At 45.4% G+C, this 20,451-nt stretch overlaps 1 protein-coding gene across 2 annotated transcripts in view; it reads right to left on the bottom strand.

The window, feature by feature from the left end:
• The window catches only part of ATXN2 (ataxin 2), an 86,945-nt gene extending 73,865 nt beyond the window's left edge, over nt 1-13,080 (bottom strand). For both annotated transcript variants that reach the window (XM_037511163.2, XM_037511164.2), the window contains exon 1: nt 13,032-13,080. The gene's annotated coding sequence lies outside the window, so the exon portion shown is untranslated. The remainder of the gene's footprint in view (nt 1-13,031) is intronic.
• Between the last annotated feature and the right edge of the window lie 7,371 nt (nt 13,081-20,451).

Here is a 20,451-nt window from a genome sequence, read left to right as displayed (position 1 = left end):
AAAAGCAAAAGCTCTGAGGTCTCACAGGGTTATAATCTCAGCTTCATGGGCCTCCCTGATGGCACAAGGGATTGGGCGTCAGCACTGTGAAGCAATCCACAGCTGCTGCAGCAGGGCGTTCAATCCCCAACCAGGGAGGTGACCCACATGGTGCAGCAGACAGACCTCTCCTGTCGCACCCGCTGTGCCCCTCTGTAGTGTATCTCTGTGGATCCGCCTGTTCTGCTCCCCACTCCATCTCTGGTGAGTCCTCTCAGCCCCCTGCACCCCGGGCCTGTACCCCAGTTCTTGCATGCATAAATTAAAAAAATCTCAGCTTCATCACGTCCTAGTTCTTTGACCTTGGACAAGTTCTTAATTTCTCTGAACCACCACTTCTGCATCTGTAAGATGGATATGGCACTACCAAGCCTACAGGTTGGGCTGTTACAGGGTTAACGATAAGTAATGCACTTGGCAGTTCCTGACAGATAACAGGCACACACAAAAATGGTAATTACCATTCTATGAAAAGAAAATTCTTCACAAACTCTTTTCACATCACAGATATCTAACTTTTTTCCCATCAGAAAAATGGATAATCCTACCATCTTGGCTCCGAAAATACTAGTTTCTTTCTAGTATATTTTATAGAAGGAAAAAAGCTTCATAATAAATAGCTCTTATTCTTACCTTTTAGATTGAATTTAAAATATGCAGAATTCAAAAAAATAAAATATGCAGAATTCTCATAACATTCAAAGACTGAATAACTAAATTTCACATCTGTCACAAAAGCAAATGTCTCACTCCTTTCTCTGCTTTTCACCCTAAGGAGTCTGCCGAAGCACATTCCTTGGCCAGTTAAGCTAGTGACTAACATTCCTGGTCCATTAAAGAAATTAATAACTTTCCTTAAATCTAGCACCAGTTTTCTTTTCCTGTTCTCATTTGCACATACCTTTTCAGAAATTCTACATATAAGCTGACTAAATTTAAACAGGTCACTTAAGCCTCTCTAAAGCCTTGGTTTCCTGAAAGCCAGGGCAACAGATTATCAGCTATGATAAATATATATATATATTATAATACCTATTACATGCATGTGTATATACACACATAGCAAAACAGGAAGATCACAGTAGGATCTGCTCAACAACTTTTTCTCCTCCCTTTGAATTATGACCCAAAGTCAGTTTTCACATGCTTGGACCAGGAGGGTTTGCAACACTGACTCTGAAACTACCTAGAGGCTGTCACGAGAGCACATGATAAGGAATAAGACCCACAGCAACATACCAGACTACCCACAGGACGGATTCTCTTCCAATGAAAGCGGGAAGGTCTCCCCTCCTCGACTAAAAGACTCTACTTCCAATATTTTATAAGACAGATACGAAGCATTAGATAAGATACTTGAACAGCTCATGAGTTACAGGGGCAGCTTGCTTTGTCTAACTAGCAAGTCAGCTCCAGGAGGACAGAGCCCTCATCTGGCTTGTTCACTCCTCTATCCCCAGAGCCTGTAAAGCGGGAGGTACTTAAAAGAAAAAAGTTCAACTATGGCATGCCTATGAAATAAATACCATGTTCCTTTTGAAAGAGCTGTTCTTTGGCAGTTTAGGTAAACTAGTCTGCTTAATAATGAAACCAATGCTCTCATAATGTCAATAAATAATTTACCACTCGCTAAACATAAGGCTGTACAAAGCACTTGTCCCTGTTCCTCCAAATGTTCTAAATCTAAAATGCAATGCAGGGGGGTGGAGGGTGGGGAGGGGAGGGATTGGGGTCAAAATAAGGGGGTTGCAATTGTATGGGGAATATAAAAATAAAATTTATAATAAAAAAATATGAAACAAAAAAAAAATATTCAAGGTCAATCTCTCTACATATTTTGTGGATTGCATTCCCTTCTATAATTCCTGGAAATTCACAGGCTATTTGTTCTCAAGTTTTAATTGTTTTTGAATAGACAATATATACAAATAATTAAAAGATCAAAAGTTACAGAAGAAAAATAAATAAAATAAAATAAAATAAAATGCAATACAAATACAGACGCTCCTTTACTTTCAAACAAGTTAGATTCCAAATACTTTGTCAGTTATGACATATACAAATGACAAGCATATGAAAGAAAAGCTATGGAATTAAGGAAATGAAAATTCAAACCACAATGAACTGCCACTACACAGTCACTAGAAAGGCTAAAATGAATGATTAACACACCAAGTTGCCAAGGAATTGGAAGAATTAGAAATCTAATTGCGAGAAATAAAAAACGGTCACTATAGCAGTTTGGCAATCACTTTTACAATAAACACTTGCCATAGAACTCAGAAATACCATTCTATGTATTTAACCAAGTGAAACGGTTAAGACCATACAAAACTTGTACAGAAATATTCATAGTAGTCAGAAACATTAGTTAAATGTTCATCACTTGATAATACATATATAAAAACTACTAGCAGGAAAAAAGAACAGAACTATTGTTACATGCAGTAATACCAATGAAGCTCAAAGCATTATGCTACATGAGAAGCCAATCACAAAAGGTTGTACATTGTATAATCCAAGTATATGACATTCGAGAAAAAAAACAAACTATACCCATAGGAAACAGGACAGTGATTGCCAGGCTAGATACAGGGGACTGCCTGAAAAGAGACAAAAAGACACCATGAGGTGACAGTGATTGTAGTGGTGGCTACATGACAGTGAAAACTCAGAATTGTCCACTAAGAAGGGTGAGCTTTATGTAAATTACATCTCGGTGTAAGTAATTAAAATACAATCTACCATAAGGAGTAACTGTCTAGGATTTGAGCTATATCACAGAGCCATGAGCAAAGAATTTTTTTTTAAGATTTTTATCTTTGCATACAAAAATTGGGGTACAGTGGTGAGGGCTCACCAGAGACAGTGGGGAACAGAACAGGCAGATCTACTGAAATACACTTCTTAGGGAAGCAGTGGTCTAGACAAGAGCTGAGTTCTAACTAAAGCCCAAACACATTTGTAAAAATGTGTTCCTAAATCCAAAGTGGTCAGAAAGAGGGCCTCCCTGGTGGCGCAATGGGTTAAGACACAACCTATGAAGCTGTCCTCACTGCTCCCCTCAGCAGTGTACTTCGGTCAATCAGCCTGTTCCCCACTCTCTCTGGTGAATCCTCTCACCCCCTGCACCTCAGGCCTGTACCCCAGTTCTTGTATGCATAAATAAATCTTAAAAAAAAAAAACTGGTCAGAAAAAGGTTTTGAAGCTTGCATACCCAGTATATAAACATTTTGTTGCGCATCTTCTCCTAAAAGACAACCTTCTCTTAATAATCTTTTTTTAAAAAAGATTTATTTATTTACACATGCAACAACTATGGTACAGGTCAGAGTTGTGGGGGGTGAGAAGATCCCCCAGAGACAGAGCGGGGAACAGAACAGGCAGATCTACTGAAATACACTGCTGAGGGGAGCAGCGGGCGAGTCAGGAGAGGTCTGCTGCGCCATGTGGGTCACCTCCCTGGCATGGGATCGAACTTGTGCTGTAGTGGCCATGGTGAGCCTCATAGGTTGCATCTTAACCCCCTGTACCACCAGGGAAGCCCCTCTCTTAATCTTAAGTAACACTGGAGATTCCCTAGGCAATTTTCAATGGACTGCAAACCTGTAGTCCTGCTTGTAAGACAAAGTTTCAGCAGTTACACTTTTAAACTACTTTGGCCTTGGGCCTCCCCGGTGGTGCAGCGGTTGAGCGCTGGGTTGCGAAGCTGCCCGCGGCCTCTGCCGTGCCAGTTCGATCCCTTCGGTCCTTCTGCCTGCTCTGCTCCCCGCTCTGGCTCTGGTGAATTCTCTCACCCTCCCGCGCTTCTGACTGTACCCAGTGCTTGTATAAACATAAATAAATAAACAAATAAATAAAACATGCCTCTATTAAAAAAAAAAATAAAAAAAATAAACTACTTTAGCCTTTTCCCAAATTAACTCCTTTAACTGCAAATGACCACACTTTTCCATTTCATCTGTTAATTCTCTTTACTGTTTGCTGATTACTACTGACTGACTGACTAAACATAGTACTTTTGGCTTTGTCCTTCAGAATAATTCTTTCAGTCCCAAATCATTTTCCTAATACTTACAATTTTTTCTAATTGCTCATTTCTACCATAATTAAATCCTTTCTCTGAATGGCACTATCCTTATTCACTGCTGCATAACTTGCTGGAAAAGACAGTTTTAACTAAAAGTCCAAACACATTTGTAAAAACAGAATTTTGAAGTACCTGGGATGGAGTACCAAGATGACCATAAACAACCCTCCAATAAGAAGCCATCTGTTGGTAGAGTTTACCCACTTTTGTTCTGGGGAATAGCTTAGCTCCTATCTCATAGTTCATTTTAAGGAAAATCTGCATGTGGAGGAGCTGCTGCGCTTAAAGAGAAGGCACTGTGTATTAAAGGCCACAGAAATGATAGCTGCCCAAAGCTACAGCAGCACAGAAGAGGGAGGAGTCCCGTTTTCCCAAGATAGATATGGTAAGAAGCTATTCAAGAAAGGATCTGAGATAACCCTTTCAAGAGCTATGTATAAGAGGACATAACTAAATTGGGAGAGTTTGATTTATGCTGGAGGATAAATATAATGTATGCAATCCTTGGAGGGACTAGACTACCAGGCTGAATAGTCTACATTTGACTGAGCTACTAATTAGAGTCACTAAAAGTTTCTGAATAGGAAGGGGACACAAAGAACAACGTTTTGGGAAGATTGTTGTGGCAAAAGAATACAGAAGTATCTGGACAGAGACCGATCAGTCGGTATGCTAAGCTAGGAATGCCCTCTGATGCCCAAGACAGAGTCACTCCACCCCATCCTCTATTCAAAGGAAATCTCAGAAACCTCTACAATGTATTCTAATCAACTAGAATTGGCAAAAGGCAAAACTTATTTGCCATGTAGGTCAAGGATCAGAACAGGAGTCCTAAAGGCAAGGAATGCCTAACAGAAACATTTCAGAGATCTTGATTTTAGATTCAAGTTCCTAAATTAAAAGGAATAAAGAGATACTCTTTCAAATGTTCAATATATTTCTGACAGAAAACAAAATATCGCAAAGTAGAACCTTTGCTAAGTGGAGCATTTAAATGGTTTGTTTTTTCTGGATAGGTGAATCTTTTCTTAAATTAATAACCATCAAATTTTGAAAACAAGTCTTAAGACATATTAAAAGGAACAGCAAACAAGGTTCTTAAGCCAATCATGCAGCTAACTACGGGAGAGCACAGCCACACCATCTCTGTGGCCTTACCCTCCTTGCCTGCAAAGAGGGAACCTAAACTAAAACACACCAGGGCCACTTGCAACTCCAAATATGTACGGTTCTAAACATTGAGTGCCCTCTGCATGCCAAGAACGGGATGTGATACAAATTCAGTATCATACTTTTGAAGAAGGCATTCTTTTCTCCTTTTAACAGATACTAGGTAAACCTGAGCGTGACTGGCCGGCCATTCATTGATTCAAACATCTGATTGCTTATGATATGCCCAGCATCATTCTGAGATGTTACACTGAGATGTAACAGTGACCAAAATAAAATTAAGTCCCTGTCCTCACAGAGCTTAAGTCTTGATTACCAAGGGGTGAACCCAATTCTAGCCTAGACTGGGGTTAGCAGATAAAATAAATAAAAGGATGCTCAGTTGAATCTGAACTTAATAAGCCTTAGAATAATTTTGTTCAATGCAACCTGGAACACCTTTCTAGTACAAAGCCATTCTTCAATTCTTTTACTGCATCTAAATCAACTGGACTACACCAATCAAAATTAGTTTACATTTCAGCACAAGTATATGTACATTAAGTGAAACAGAAGGTCTTTAAAACAAGTTTTACCCTTAACAGTGCAGTGCATTCTAGTATCTCCTATTCTTTTTTTAAGATTTATTCTTTTTATGCATACAAGAACTGGGGTACAGGCCTGAGGTGTGGGAGGTGAGAGGATTCACCAGAGACAGAGTAGGGAACAGAACAGGCACACAGACCTAAGTACACTGCTGAGGGGAGCAGCGGGCAAGTCAGGAGAGGTCTGCTGCACCATGTGGGTAGCTCCCTGGCCAGGGATGGAACTCGCGCTGCAAAGGCCGCGGACAGCTTCACAGCGCTGCGCTCAACCCCGTGTGCCACCAGGGAGGCCCGTATCTATTCTTTTGCTCTTTTCTAAAATGCTGTCATAACCCATTAAAGTGATTTTATAATCTACTAAAGGGTCATAACCTGCGGTTTGAAAAATACTTCTTTGAAAGATATGAAAAACAATTTAAGTTTGTCTTGAGTCACCATTATGAGCACATTAATTAACTACATTGTGCTACAAAAGTTATCTATTTTACATATCTTTTATTATAGATTGCTAACACAAAAATATTTTTAATGCTTTATAAAAATGTAATATAAAGCAGCAATCAACATATATGACAGTTAACAGATAAAGCCTCTCAAGGCAATACTTTCAAAAACATTCTAAAGTTCTGAAACACATAAAAAAAATAAGTCACATTCATTATAATTACTTCAAAGACAAACTTCATACCACAAACTGATGGGATTTGCAAAAAACTCCACTACAGAATGCCATTTTATCCAGTTTCCAAAGCAGTTAGCTATTAAACATGGCATGAAATTGGTATTTTATAGTCACTTGACTCAACTTCAAGGCTTAAATTCAAAACAATCTAAATAGGAATTTAATTAAAGGTAATGTCAAATATTTATATGCATAAGCTACTAATAACTTTCTGCAAATAAAACCTAAGGTTAATATTGTGGCAAACTGTCATAAATCCAGATCCACAACAATACCAAAACCATTAAAAATAACAAAACCAAGGACTTAGCATTTAAGAAGTTTTCACACCACATAGGAACAAAATTACATCTTTTTTTTTTTTGAAGTGGTGAGTCAAACTCAAGGTTACAAATAGACATCCTGAAGGGCAAGCACTGTGTGACTGTGTATTCTTTTAAAATACACAGCCCAATTTGGTTATGTCTATGCCTGCATTTATTTAAAGGGAAGTATGTAACAAAATTCTACAAATATGTTGCTTTGCGCAAGTCCTTTAACCTCTCAAAGTTTTGGGTTTTCTTGCCTCCTGTTAGAGAGATCTGTTGTTTCTTCATGCTCTAAAAAACGCTACCATAGTTTTAAGAGGAAAAAGTATATATGAAGAGAAAATATATATACTGCTGAATCCAACTAATTTACACCATGTAATAAAACCACTTTGTCTAACGTATGTATGTATGTACGCATGTATGTATGTATGTGCATATTATGTAAGAGTCTGAAAAGATAGCAAATTCCTAACAGTGAAAAGTTATCTCAGGAGATTGTAGATGATTTTAATTTTAAAGGAATTTGGGCTTTTAAACTTTTTCTGGTTGTGCTCTGACACTTCTACAGTGAACATTTAAAACTTACTGTTTTCTCAAATGATAAGAAGTTTCATATATAAATGTTTGTCTTTAGACTGTTCCTCAATGTATTCAATATTAATTTCAAGAATAAATCTGTCCTGGACTGGTTCAGGTACATCTCATATCTCGAGATCACTAGAAGCAATTTAAGATTAGAGACCACATTCCACACATATCTATATGCCCCAAAGCACAAAATCATATATATGACTTAAAATATCTTTAATTATTTGATGTTTTAAATAACAGGGGGGCCTTCCTCGTGGTGCAAGGGCTTAAGTCTCAGCACTACGAAGCTATCAGCAGTCACTGCAGCATGAGTTCGATCCCTGGCCAGGGAGCTCACCCACATTGTCCAAGGTGCAGCAGACCTTTCCTGTATAGCCTGCTGCTCCTCTCAGCTGTGTATTTCAGTCAATCCTCCTGTTCTGCTCCCCACTCTGTCTATAGTGAATCCTCTCAACCCCCTGCATCTCTGGCTACGCCCCAGCTCTAGTATGCATAAATAAATCTTTAAATAAATAACAGGAAAGTCAATGATTATACAACTGCCTACAAAATTGCAAATCTTTGACAAGCATCTTAATGGAACATACTATACTGTTCTACATACTCATCTTCAAAAGCAGAAAATATTTTTGAATACAAAAACTTAAAAGGATATTTCAACATTTAACATACAGCTCAACCTATTTCCAATGGAAAGTAATGTTAGGTTCAAAATGTCTACATTACAAATTCTATATGCGTGTCACATTCACTGGTGAGTAAATTTTCTTCACTTTAATCTTTTTTTGATAGTTGTATCTTCAAGAATATATGCTTTATATCCTTCAATTTCTTGATTTGCCAACTGACAGAACTGTTGGCTTTTCAATTCCAAACTTGGGGAATTCAATGCTCCTATAACACCTCCTTTCTTCCTCATTGTACCTCTATCACACAATTTTGTTAATGAAAACACACCTATTTTTTTAAATCTGTCTCTAACATCTAAGCAAGCAAAAAGACAGAGGAAAGAGCATTCTAACGCTAGCAAGACTCTTGCTCAAAGACCACTGTATCGACCCCTAAAAACCTTGGCATGGTAAAAATTATAGATAACCCAGACATGCTTAAAAAAAATTACTTTCACTTACAAAAATATAGTAGCAGGTAGGCCTGTGAATAAGCTATTTACATCTCCTTACATCTCCATTGAAGTTATCACATCATTTGAAACAGCTACAAAGATAAGGTTTTGCTGAGGTTCAACCCTTTATGCAATATCAAAATATTTTTATTATCTAGCCAAATAGAAAAATTTTTAGGGGAAAACCTTCTAAAAACTCAAATCTTTTTCAAGGTATGAAAACACGTTGCTAAGGTGAAAATCGGTTGTAACACAACTGTAGCTATTTAGGACCAAAAAAAATCAGATCCTCCTTTAAGTAGAAACATATGGCTATTAAATAGCTATGATATGAGGTAACATCCCCTGTGTGTAAGATTATAACTGTCTCTCTAATTACAGAAACACAGAAAATACAAGTTTACTTTTAACCAAAAAAGAAAAGCCATGACTGATACCACAAATGCTTTTTTTCAGAATGCAAAATTTTAAAGCAACAATCGGTTGCTTTTTTTGCTTTGATAAAAAAACAGATAAGGAAATGCAGATTTTTGCCCAGTCTTAAAAAGTATATTTTCTCCAGGTATTGGGATGAAAAACAAACTGATTAGATAAAATAAATAAAACCAACAGAGAAACAAAAATGCTTTGTCTTTTAACAACCATCTGTGATTTACCTTAACGACCTAAATATTGGTCAACCTGGTCCACCTTCAAATTTGGTTATCAACGCTTACATAAAATACGCTAACAAAAGATGATGCATTTTAAACCTTATAAATTACAAATGAGACCATATGATTAATGAAGCTAGGTAAAAAGCAAATGGCTATCTCACCTTCAAAACTGTTCAGAAGTTAACCACCTCATCGAAGCCCATTTAAAACTGCAGCCCACTCCCTCCCCCCCATTCGGTGTACTGTAATCTGCTCTCCTCTAATCCCACAGTTCTTACCTAACATTGTGGCTTTTTAGTATTTACTGGCTGTTTCAAATAAAATGGAAGCACCAGGAGGGCAGCTTGGTTATAGTCAGTGATACAGCCCAAGCACTTACACCTGTTTTGTACCAGCATTTTCAATGTGTTCACTAAACGCAGCTGTAAAAAATGAACGCCTGACATTTAAATGGAAGCATGATGAACTACACTAAATTGCAGCATAATTTCTAAATCACAACACCTCAAAAGCAGCAGTAAAACTACTAAAATAAAATCTACTGGCATAAAAAGGTTTTATTCATACCAAATCCTGTATTCAAAGAAATTCTACTGTTAAGTTCTTCAGGTCTGGGAAAGGGTAATAGGATTGTAAACCCAATTTTTTATTTAAATTTTTGTTTGTTATTGTAAAATAAAAAACACATGCAGCAAATGTATAGCTTAGTGACATTATAAATTGGAGCTGAACATGTTTCTTTGCTCTACTTACACAAACTGACATTTAAATCCCGAACAGATTCAGTCTCACTGGCAAAGACTCTGAAGGGCAGAACTCATTTTTTAAAACGGGGAAGGGAATGTGGACGAGGAAGAGACATGGTTTAACCAGTGATAATTCTCAAATGTGCCACGAAATTACAAAAAAATTTACCAAAAATAACATGGACATAGGCCAGTATGTAATAAAAAACACTTTTAGATGAAAGAGAAAGGTTAACAACAACAGAAACACCAGAAAGCCTGAAAACAAGCTCCTCAGGACTTCCATTCCTCTGCTAACTCAGAAGTATTAGCACAACAGATGCACCGCGTATCCGCAGTAGTAATAAATTAATTTTTCAAAGCACTCAATAATGAATGCACTCGAAAGTAAATGCAACTTTTCCCTTGAAAATCCCCCACCATGTTTGACAAACTACAAAGATAACATTCTATAGAAAAGCTACCTTCTGGGAACTGAAAACTAATACAAATCTTCTGAGGAGTAATATGGCACAACCAACAAGAGCCATAAAGATCTTGAAGCCCTTTGACCCAGTAAAACCACTCCTGGGAACTTTCTCTAAGGAAATACACCGAGGCAAAAAGCTGGTAGTATAAAAATGTTTACTGCACCACTCACTATCAGTAAGAGCAGAATGTGCAAACATGAATCTCAACAATAGAATTAAGCAGAAAACTAAAAAAATTGTAATACAATGTTGAGAAAAAAGCTGAACACAAAGCACACAATCACTACAACTACATAAAAACTAAAAAGGAAATCAGGAAAAAACTCAGAGTTAAGCTAAAATTATGTTAAAACAGTAACACTGTTAATTGCACTATCCTAAGAGAACACAGTCACACTCCAAAATGTAACAAAGAATTTTTGAAAGTCAAGAAAATCCACTTTCACCAAAAGTGAAGTACGATGAAATATATTTAAAAGAGATAAATTTCTAGACTTTGAAGAGTTTTTTCCTCTCTCTGAACATGTCAAACCCGTGCTGTATTTTCTTTGGTCACCCCTGGTCCCAAAAACTTAACTGCTGAAACACACAGCAGTTAGGACGCTAGAAATTTGAATTGGTTTACAAAGAACCTAGTGACAGTGATCTAAAATTGAAAGTAACTCTACAAGTACATTTAAAGGTCTGCACAAGAATAAAATTTCACATTACATGAATTCAATACATGAATAAAACTTTGCATTTATTTAAAAATACGGGCTAAAATAAGTAAACGAACTTAACGAATCTAATTCAACCATGTTTGCAAACTCTCTGAAACAGAGGAAGAGCTGGGATATTAACATCCCAAATATTTTTCATGACAAAATTCTTTGTAATAATTTTTAAAGCCTAAGGAGAGCCATGCAACTTTAAAAGCCTTAGTTTTAACTTTCGGTTATTTTAGCTTGTTAAATATATCTGCCAGATTTTTATGGGATACCTAAGAGAAGGGAAAAACAGAGCAGTCTTTTCTATAAATATTATATTTAAAAATTTCCCATTTTTCACCTTGGAGGCCACTGAAAAGGGAAACTGAAGCAACAGAATCCTCAGTGGCCACAACTAGGAAACTGAGCACCTCGTTTCTGTTAGTTTCACTAAGTGGCTTTGGGGATGCTTCAGAGAAGGGAAAACTGGGGGGGGGGGCCCGGGAACGGGGTAGAAGTCCAAAAAAAAAGTTTCCCCTCCCCCCTCCCAGGCAACAGAATTCCTTAAAAATCATCCCTGCCCGCCTGGCCGGGGACCCCGCCACGGGCGAGGACGGCCGCCGACACCGATTTCCAAAAAGAAAACTCTGCGTGGGAAACACCCCGACGCCGCCCGGGAGAGCCCAGCGCGGCGGCCGGGGGCCCGGTCACCCCCGCGCGCGGGCCTCAGGCCCCGGCAGGCCGGCCCGGAGCGGCCCCGCGTGCCCTTGGCGGGCGCCGGCGGCCTCCCCGGCGGAGGACGCGGCCACAAAGGAGCGGCGCCCGCTGACATCTGCCCGCGGGGCGCCGCGTCTCCCCCGCCGCGGCCGCGGCTGACAGCCGGCCCCTCCCCCACGGCGCCCCCCGCCCGGCGCCCCCCGCGCCGCGAGGGCCCGTCCCCGCCGCCCCCCGGGGGCGAGGGGCCGGGGGGAGCCGCGGCCGAGTCAGCACCCGCATTTCTGCGCTCGGGCACCCCGCCGTGCCCCCCGCGGCGACCCCTCGCCCCCGGAAATTTCCAAAATTTGGGCGGGGGACTGAGGTGCAATGCGCAGCGCCCCGCCGCCGCCGCCCAGCCCCGGCCCCCGCCCGCCCGCCCGCCCGGCCTCTGCAGCACGCCGCGCCCGGGCCTGGAGCGGCGCTGCGGCTCGGCCGCGCCGGGGGCCGGGGGGCCGAGGGCCGGGGGCCGGGGGGCCGGGGGGCCGGCACCCGCCCGGGCCCAGGTGGGGGGCGGCGCTGCGGGGACGGCGCCGGGGCCGCCGCAGCCGCCCAGGCCAGCGCGGGGCGCGGGGGCCACAGCCCCCCTCGGCCGGGCCCCCCACCCGGCCCCAGGCCGGAGGGGCTGGTTCGGGAGACCCCGCCGATTTCGGGGGAACCCCGCGGCCGCCCCGTAACCGGGAGGAGGGACGCGGCCCCAACTTTCCCCCTCCCTCGCCATTCCCCGAGGGGGGACCTGGCAAGTTTCGGGAGACGGACCCAAAACCAGAAGACCCCCCGCCTCAGGGCTCAACCCGGGGGCGGGGCCCTGCGGACCCCACGCGGGCGGGGGCCGAGGCCGCGGGAGCCGGGCTGACAGCCGCGAGCCCCGCGCGCCGCCCGAGCACTTCGGGGCGAGGGAGCTGCCCGGTCCTTCCATCTTGACCGCCCGGGGAGGGGGTGGGGACGCCGCGGGCGCTGGGCCCGCCCGACACCCCGGGGCTCCCGGCCGGCCCCGCGCCCCGGGGCGCCCACCCGGCGGGCCCGAACCCAGGCCGCGGCCGCGGCGGGAGGCGGCGCGGCCGCGGGGGAGGGGACGCGGCGGCCGGGCCGGGCCGGCGCGGAGGGGGCTGGGGCGGACACCCACCTGCCCAGGCCGGGCCGCCCGCCGCCCGGGCTCGCCGCCGCCGTCGAGGAGGCCGCCGCCGGGGCCGGGGCCGGGGCCGACGAGGCGGAGGGCGGCGCGGCGGCGGGCGACGCGAGGAGGCCGCCGCCGGGCTTGCGGGCGCCGGCGGCCGCGGGCGGCGGCTGCGGCTGCGGCTGCGGCTGCTGCTGGGGCTTCAGCGACATGGCGAGCGGCCCATACACCGGCCCGCGCGCCGGGCGGGGACGGCCGGGAGCCGGGCGCGCCGAGGGGACGCCGGAGCGCGGCGGGGACGCGCGGGCGCCGAGCGGGGCGGCGCGGGGCGGCGCGGCCGGGGGCACGCCCGGGCCGGCGAGGGGGAGCAGGAGCACGACGAAGGGGCGGGGGCGCCCGCCGAGACCGAGGAGCCGCCGGGAGCCGGGCCGGGACGCGCCGCCGCCGTGGCCGTTGCTACCAAAACAGTCTGAGGAGGAGGGAGGCGAGCGCGGCCCGGAGGGCGGGGGGCCGGGGCCGGGCGGGGGAGGGGCGGCGGAGGGATACGGGCCCGGGGCCGCGCCGCCGCCGCCGCCCCGCCCGCCCCGGCGCGGGAGCGAGCGCCGCCCGGGCCAGCGGGCTGCGGCCCAGCGGCCGGGCGCGACGGCCGCGGCGGGGCCCCGGGGAGCGGCGGCCGCCGAGTGCATCGGGTGCTGGGCCCACGGAGGCGCCGCGTGGCGAGGCCGGGGGGCGCGGAGGCGCGGGACGGGGACTCTTTACCGGAAGTCGGAAGGGCCGGGCGGAAGTGGGGCGCGCGGCGGCCCGGCCGGGAGGGACACGTGAGGAGCGGGCGCCGCGCTGGGCCGCGCTCGCGGGGGTCGAGCGAGGGCCCGGCGGCCGGCCCTGCCCGGGTCCGCCCTCCGCGAGGCGGGCCTGCCCTTCGGGGAGGGCGTGTCCGTCTTCGCCTGCGCGGCGGGCCGCGGGGAGCGTCCCTCCCGCCCCTCCCACCGGCCCCGCCAATATCCCTGCACCGTCCTCCCCGCCCGGCGGAGCCCGCGGCTCCCCACCTGATGCAACCGGGGAGCGGGCGCCGCGCGCCTCGGGGCGGGGACTGGGGCTCGGCGCGGGGACGCGGGCGCGCCCCGGGGCCCTTTGTGGCTGCGGCGCCCGGCGCACAGTAGGCCCGCAGCGCGCCCGGGCCGCCTCGGGGCGCGTCGGCCTCGCCGTTCCTGCCCCGGCGAGGGGGCCGCGGGGGGCTCGCAGCCCCCCGGGCCCCCGCGGCTGGTTACCTTTTCCCCACTTTTCCACCCCGGCAACGCAGGAACCAGAAAACCCTTTTGGGTCTCTGACCTTCATTTGAACCTGTCTCCCCCACTTGAACTTCTTTTCCTCATTCAGGAGACTCAAAGGGACGGGGACGGGATTGGTGGAGCTGCGGATAATGGGGGTCTCCCTCGGCGAGGCCCGCCAGACCTCCCAGGAATGTGCGAACTTTAGACCTTGGTCCCTTTGGAAGTTTTGCTTTAACTTCGCTTGCAAACCAGCACAGTAGTCCCGGCTTTAACATGCGTCGCAATGAATCTGGAAGCAAGTAGATCAGTAACTTTTTAAAAATGAACCTAGTTGTTTTGCTTTTTTTTTTTTTTTTTTTAAGTGAAATCACCTCTGGAGATGATGGGGGAAACCAAAATTCCCCTCAAGCCCCTAGAATTGACAGATAAAGACAGAAGAACTTGGAGAATAACTAAGCTAGAGTCTCCAGTAGCCAAACTGAAATGATATTAATCTCAGAGCTAGGCAAAAATGATTGTTATATTCTGCAAACATTTACAAAGTAGAAAATCAGTTCTATCTCCTATCTAAGGTAAAAAAAAAAAAAAAAAGTGGGGGAGAGCTTTTTTTTTTTTTAAACCAATGGTTACAAAATCCTTTAAAAATTAACCCAAAGGAAATTGATACCAAAAAAAAAAAAAAAAACCTCGTGAGGGGAGGAAAAAAAAAAAGGACCAGAATAGAAATACAATCAGGGGGCCTCCCCTGTGGCCTGGGGTTAAGTCTCAGTGCTATCTCCTCGAGTTTGATCCCCAGCCAGTTTGCTAATCCACATAAGGCACATGATCCTCTGCCGTCTCACCTGCTGCTGCCCACAACAGTGCATTTCAGTACATCCACCTGTTCTGCTCCCCACCTCTGTCTCTACTGAATCCTCTCCCCTCCTGCACCTCCGGCCTACACCCCAGATATTTTAAGAAAAGTAAATAAAATATTCACACACACACACACACAGAGCCCTCCCTGGTGGCGCAAGGGGTTAAGCACCGCACTATGAAGCAATCCACAGCCTCTGCAGCATGAGTTTGATCCCCAGCCTGGGAGGTCACGCACATGGCGCAGCAGACCTCTCCTGTCTCCCCCGCTGCTCCCCTCAGCAGTGTATTTCAGTCAGTCTACCTGTTCTGTTCCCACTCTGTCTCTGGTGAATCCTCTCACCACCCCCACCCCCCACATACACACTTCTGGCCTGTATCACAATTCTTGTATGCATAAATAAATCTTTAAAAATAAAAAAAAAAATACAATCAGCTTTCTCTGGTTTAATGATTTGACAGCCATATCTGGGAGCAAGTTCCCAGAATTCAATTTTCAGACCAAATTCCAGACAGATGGGAAGAAAGGGGGGAGTAGAATAAGAAGACCTGCTGTTGACAGAGCTGAACTTGAATTCATTTACTCTGGAAAATTCAAGTTTTCACCCACTATCATTAGAAAAGTATTTCAACGACTTTACTGAAGTAGAGTACACCTCTGAGATGCACCCATTTTGTGTACAGTCAGTGATTCTCAGTAAATTTAGAGCTGTGCAACTATCACTACTAATTTCAGAACATTTCCATCACCCCAAAAAGGTCCTTTATACCAAGTTCCCATCAGCCCTGGAAACCAGAAATCTACTTTCTATCTTGATGGATTTGTCTGTTCTGGGCATTTCCTATAAATGGAATCTTACAATAGGTGGCTTTTCTCTCTTTTTTCACTTAACATAATGTTTTTGAGGTTTACCCATGCCATAGTATCTATTACTGTTCCATTCCTTATTATTACTGTGTTTTATTCCATTGGCTGAATATACCACTTTTCATGTACTCACCGGTTGTTGGACATTTAGGTTGTTTCAAGTTTTTGGCTATCCTGAAGAATGTCACTATCAACATTTACAAGCTTATGTGCTTATGTGGCCATATGTTTCCATTTCTCTTGAATAGAGTTTGGGATTGGATTGTTGGGTGGGAGAATAAATCTATATTTAATTTTTGAAAGATACTATTAAACTCTTTTCCTAAGTGTCTGTGTCTATTTACATCCACACCTGGGATGTTTGAGGGTTAATGATTAAGAATTGATTTCTGCTGTTACATAAAAATGGAAACCAAGAGCCCCTCTGCTTCTCAATGGGAAGGAGGATCACCACCTAAGACCCAGAATCTTTATTTTTTTAAGATTTATTTATTTGTTTGTTTGTTTGTTTGTTTGTTTGTTTATTCATGCATGGAAGAACTGGGGTATAGGTCAGAGGTGCAGGTGGTGAGAGGATTCACCAGACACAGAGTGGGGAGCAGAACAAGCAGGTCTACTGAAATACACTGCTGAGGGGAGCAGTGGGCGAGACAGGAGAGGCCTACTGCACCTTATGTGGGTCAGCTCCCTGGCCAGAGATCAAACTCAGGCTGTAGAGGTGACAGCACTGAGACTTAATCCCTGTGCCACCAGGGACCCTCCACCCAGGATCATGTCCTATTGCATACTCTTCACCTGCATCCTAGACCTCTGAAGATATTATTAAAAGACTGTGATATCAGGGCCTCCCTGGTGGCGCAAGGGGTTAAGACGTGGCCTATGAAGCTAACCGCAGCCTCTGCAGCATAAGTTTGATCCCCAGCCAGAGAGCAGCCCACATGGCGCAGCAGACCTCTCCTGTTTCGCCCGCTGCTTCCCTCAGCAGTGTATCTCAGTCAGTCTGCCTGTTCTGCTCCCCACTCTGTCTCTGGTAAAGCCTCTCACCCCCCACATCTTTGGCCTGTACCCCAGTTCTTGTATGTATAAATAAATAAATCTTTAGGGCCTCCCCTGGTGGCGCAGTGGTTGAACAATGGGCTGCGAAGCTGCCTGCAGCCTCTGCAGCGCCGGTTCCATCCCCAGCCACTGGCGAGGGTCCCACATGGCCAGCAGACCTCTCCTGCCACGCCCGCTGCTCCCCTCAGCAGTGTATTTCATCAGTCTGCCTGTTCTGCTCCCCACTCTGGCTCTGGTGAATTCTCTCACCCTCCTGTGCTTCTGACTGTACCCAGTGCTTGTATAAATAAATAAATAAATCTTTAAAAAAAAGAAACTGTGATGTCAGAGGGCATTGGCTTTATATGAAAATGTCAGGATAATGCACCTTAAGCCAAAATGGTGTATCAGGCCCACTTTAAGATGACCTTCCAACCATCTGATCCTGTTCCCCTGGTGTTCAGCCCCTTTGAGTTCCCCTCCATGTGAACATGAACTGCACCTAGTAGCTTATAATGAAAAGTGAGAAAAAATTGTGAATTTTCATTTCCAAAATTAGACTGTGGCTTCCATTTTGGCGTTCCCTCTCTCACTCACTGGTTTTGAAGAAAGTCCGCCTACGGGAAGACCCATGGGGCCTGGAACTAATGTGTCTAGTCACACAAACAAGGCCCTGATGGCTGACTATACCACTGATGGCTTGGGGGAGCAGATCATCCCCCAGTCAAGCCTTGATGGGACCGCAGTCCTGGCTGCAGCACCTCAACGGGCCCTGTTGGAGATACCAGTGGCGGTACCAGTGGCGGTGCTTCATCAAGCCCTGCCAAGTTCCTGACCCTTTCATTCTTTAATCATTAAGTTGTGGGTAATTTGTTAGGCAACAATAGATAATACAAATGACCCCAAAAAAAAGTCCTTTTCCTGTGGTTCCCTTATCTACTCAGAATTCTTTAAAGACAAATGCTGAAGTCAGGAGCTAAGCATGTCCCAGGAAAGTTAAGTTTCTGAATGCGCCCCTCACCCCGGATGATCTTCAGGCAGCCATTTAAACAAAACCAACAGGTGTCCTTGGAGAGCTGTCGTCAAAGGCCATGAAGAACATCCTGAGAGTGTGCTCATTCCGAGATGTAGAGCAAAAGTGCAAACTTCAAAGCCAGCTGCGGCAGGGGAGAGGTGAGGGGCCGATCGATCTGTGGGTGCTGGAGGGTAACTGAGCATTTGGTGGTGGGTGTGGTGAGGAAGTGGACTCCTGGCACCCACAGTGATGTAACTCATATTCCCTCCAATAATAATAAAAAAAAAATAGTAGCAGTCTTTTCCACTGGTATTTCAGACATAAAAAAATATATTGGGGAGCCTCCCACAGCCTCTGCAGCTCAAGTTCGATTCCCGGCCAGGGAGCTCCCCACCAGCATAGCAGACCTCTCCTGATTCCCTGCTGCTCCCCTCAGCAGATTTCAGTCTGCCTGTTCTGCTCCCCACTCTGTCTCTGGGGGGATCCTCTTATCCCCACACCTCTGGCCTGTACCCCAGTTCTTGTATGCATAAATAAATAAATCTTTAAAAATATATATATATCGGAAGTGAGAAACCATATAGAGAAAGACTTTAATCTCGGGAATCCAGTCCTTGCAAGGAGCTTGTACTTGCTTTCTGATTTTCCATGACCCTTCAGCAAGCCACATGGCCTTTTCATTTCCAGCACTCAATGATTAATCAAGCCTGAGGATTTGAAGGTGGAAGACTGAAGGGCCATGCAAAGCAGAAATGTGAAGAGTGATTTGCTCACTCCCAGTACAACAGCCCGCATCATCAGATGGTCTGGTATTTCCAGCAATTCATTTCTTTGCAATCATTTCTTTTCAGCTCCCTTCATTGGATCATGTTTAATGTATGATGATACATTATTCACTCAATACTCTTGATTTTGCTTTCAAAAGCCTGAAAATTAATTCAAATCAAAACTAACATGCACCCCCTCCCAAAAAAAAAAAAAACCCATCTTCAAGTTTTTGCACAGACTAAGCTTCATTTAAAAAAAAAAAAAAAAAAAGGCAGATGTAATTTCAAAAATAGGACCGTGGCTAATTAAACCAGTGAGTTTTTTTCCTAACCGTGGCTACTCAGAATTCTTAGAGGCTAATCTATTTTAGATACTCCAGGAATCCCAAAAGATAAAAAGCAATTTTACAAAAAAATTCATGGCGTGGGGGCACTTCCAGGAAGGCATTATCTACACACCTTGTAACAACTTTCCCACAGGTTTGAAAAACCTGACGGGGGTGTGGCAAAATAGTGGGGAATGCTGCACATTCTTTGAAGAGCTTTCCAGCATGCGGTTTCCTGCGCACCAGCACACTTCAGCTTGTTAAGTCGTTCATTTGGTTTTACCTTGTGGAACAGAATGATGATGCGGTGACATTATTCGCGAGACAAGAGCTGGATGCCAGCTGAAATAGACACAGAAGAAAGAATTCTTTATTTTTCATTGGGAATGTTTGTGCTGTGCAGAGCCAGACATTTAAAGAAACCCAGCCTTTTGTTTTTCCTTGTTCTCCCTTTTTGTTTTCATTCACTCCCCCCTCCCCTTTTGGGGGTGAATTTTGTGGGCAGCCTGTTGTTTCAGGCTGCAGATTTATAGAAACTTAGAGATCTGAAGTAGGCAGCGTTTGGAGAATGCAGGAGGAGATTTAACATGGATGTGTGTGACGCCAGTACCAGCTGAGCGGCCGCTAGCTTGGGACCTTGTTGAGTTCGCTACAGGACATGGTGAACCCGACAGCCCAGAGGGGTCAGATTATAACTAACGCTGACATTGCTGGCCTATGGGCTTAGAATTGGGGCTCGGTTCCTCGTGCTGGGCCGCAGTGGAATCAGATATGGGCTTAACAATACGCGTTGTCTTGCTTAAGCCCCATGTTATCAAAATTGTTTCTTTTCCAGAAGCTAGGCCAGGACTAGAGAATGATACTGATAACAATTGTCAGTCCTGATAGAGCATTCACTGTGTGGTTCTTTTCCAGTGCTTTCTACATAAAGTCACTCATTTAATCCTCACAACAACCCACCAATTCTGGATGGAAGGAGAGAATTTTGCCCCCCACCCTCAGGGTCTTTAGACATTGTCTGCAGATATTTTTGGTTGTCACAACTAAAGGAAAATGCTACTGGCATCTTGTAGATAGAGGGCAGGGATGCTGCTAAATACCCCAGTAATGCAAGGGACAGCTCCCCACAACAAGAGTTCTTTAGCCCTAAATGTCAGTAGTGCCAAGGGTGGTTGACAAGTCCTGAAATAGATAGGTCCATTGTTCCCATTGGACAGATGGGGAGACTGAGGCACAGAGAAGTTGAGTTGCTTTGAGGTCACAACTCATTAAAAGGTGGAGCTAGACGTGTC

Source organism: Talpa occidentalis, unplaced genomic scaffold (assembly GCF_014898055.3).
Source record: "Talpa occidentalis isolate TD23 unplaced genomic scaffold, MPIMG_talOcc4v2.1 talOcc4.14, whole genome shotgun sequence".
NCBI classification, from domain to species: domain Eukaryota; kingdom Metazoa; phylum Chordata; class Mammalia; order Eulipotyphla; family Talpidae; genus Talpa; species Talpa occidentalis.
The sequence above is the reverse complement of the archived record's forward strand: the minus strand, read 5'-3'. Positions and strand labels throughout refer to the sequence as shown.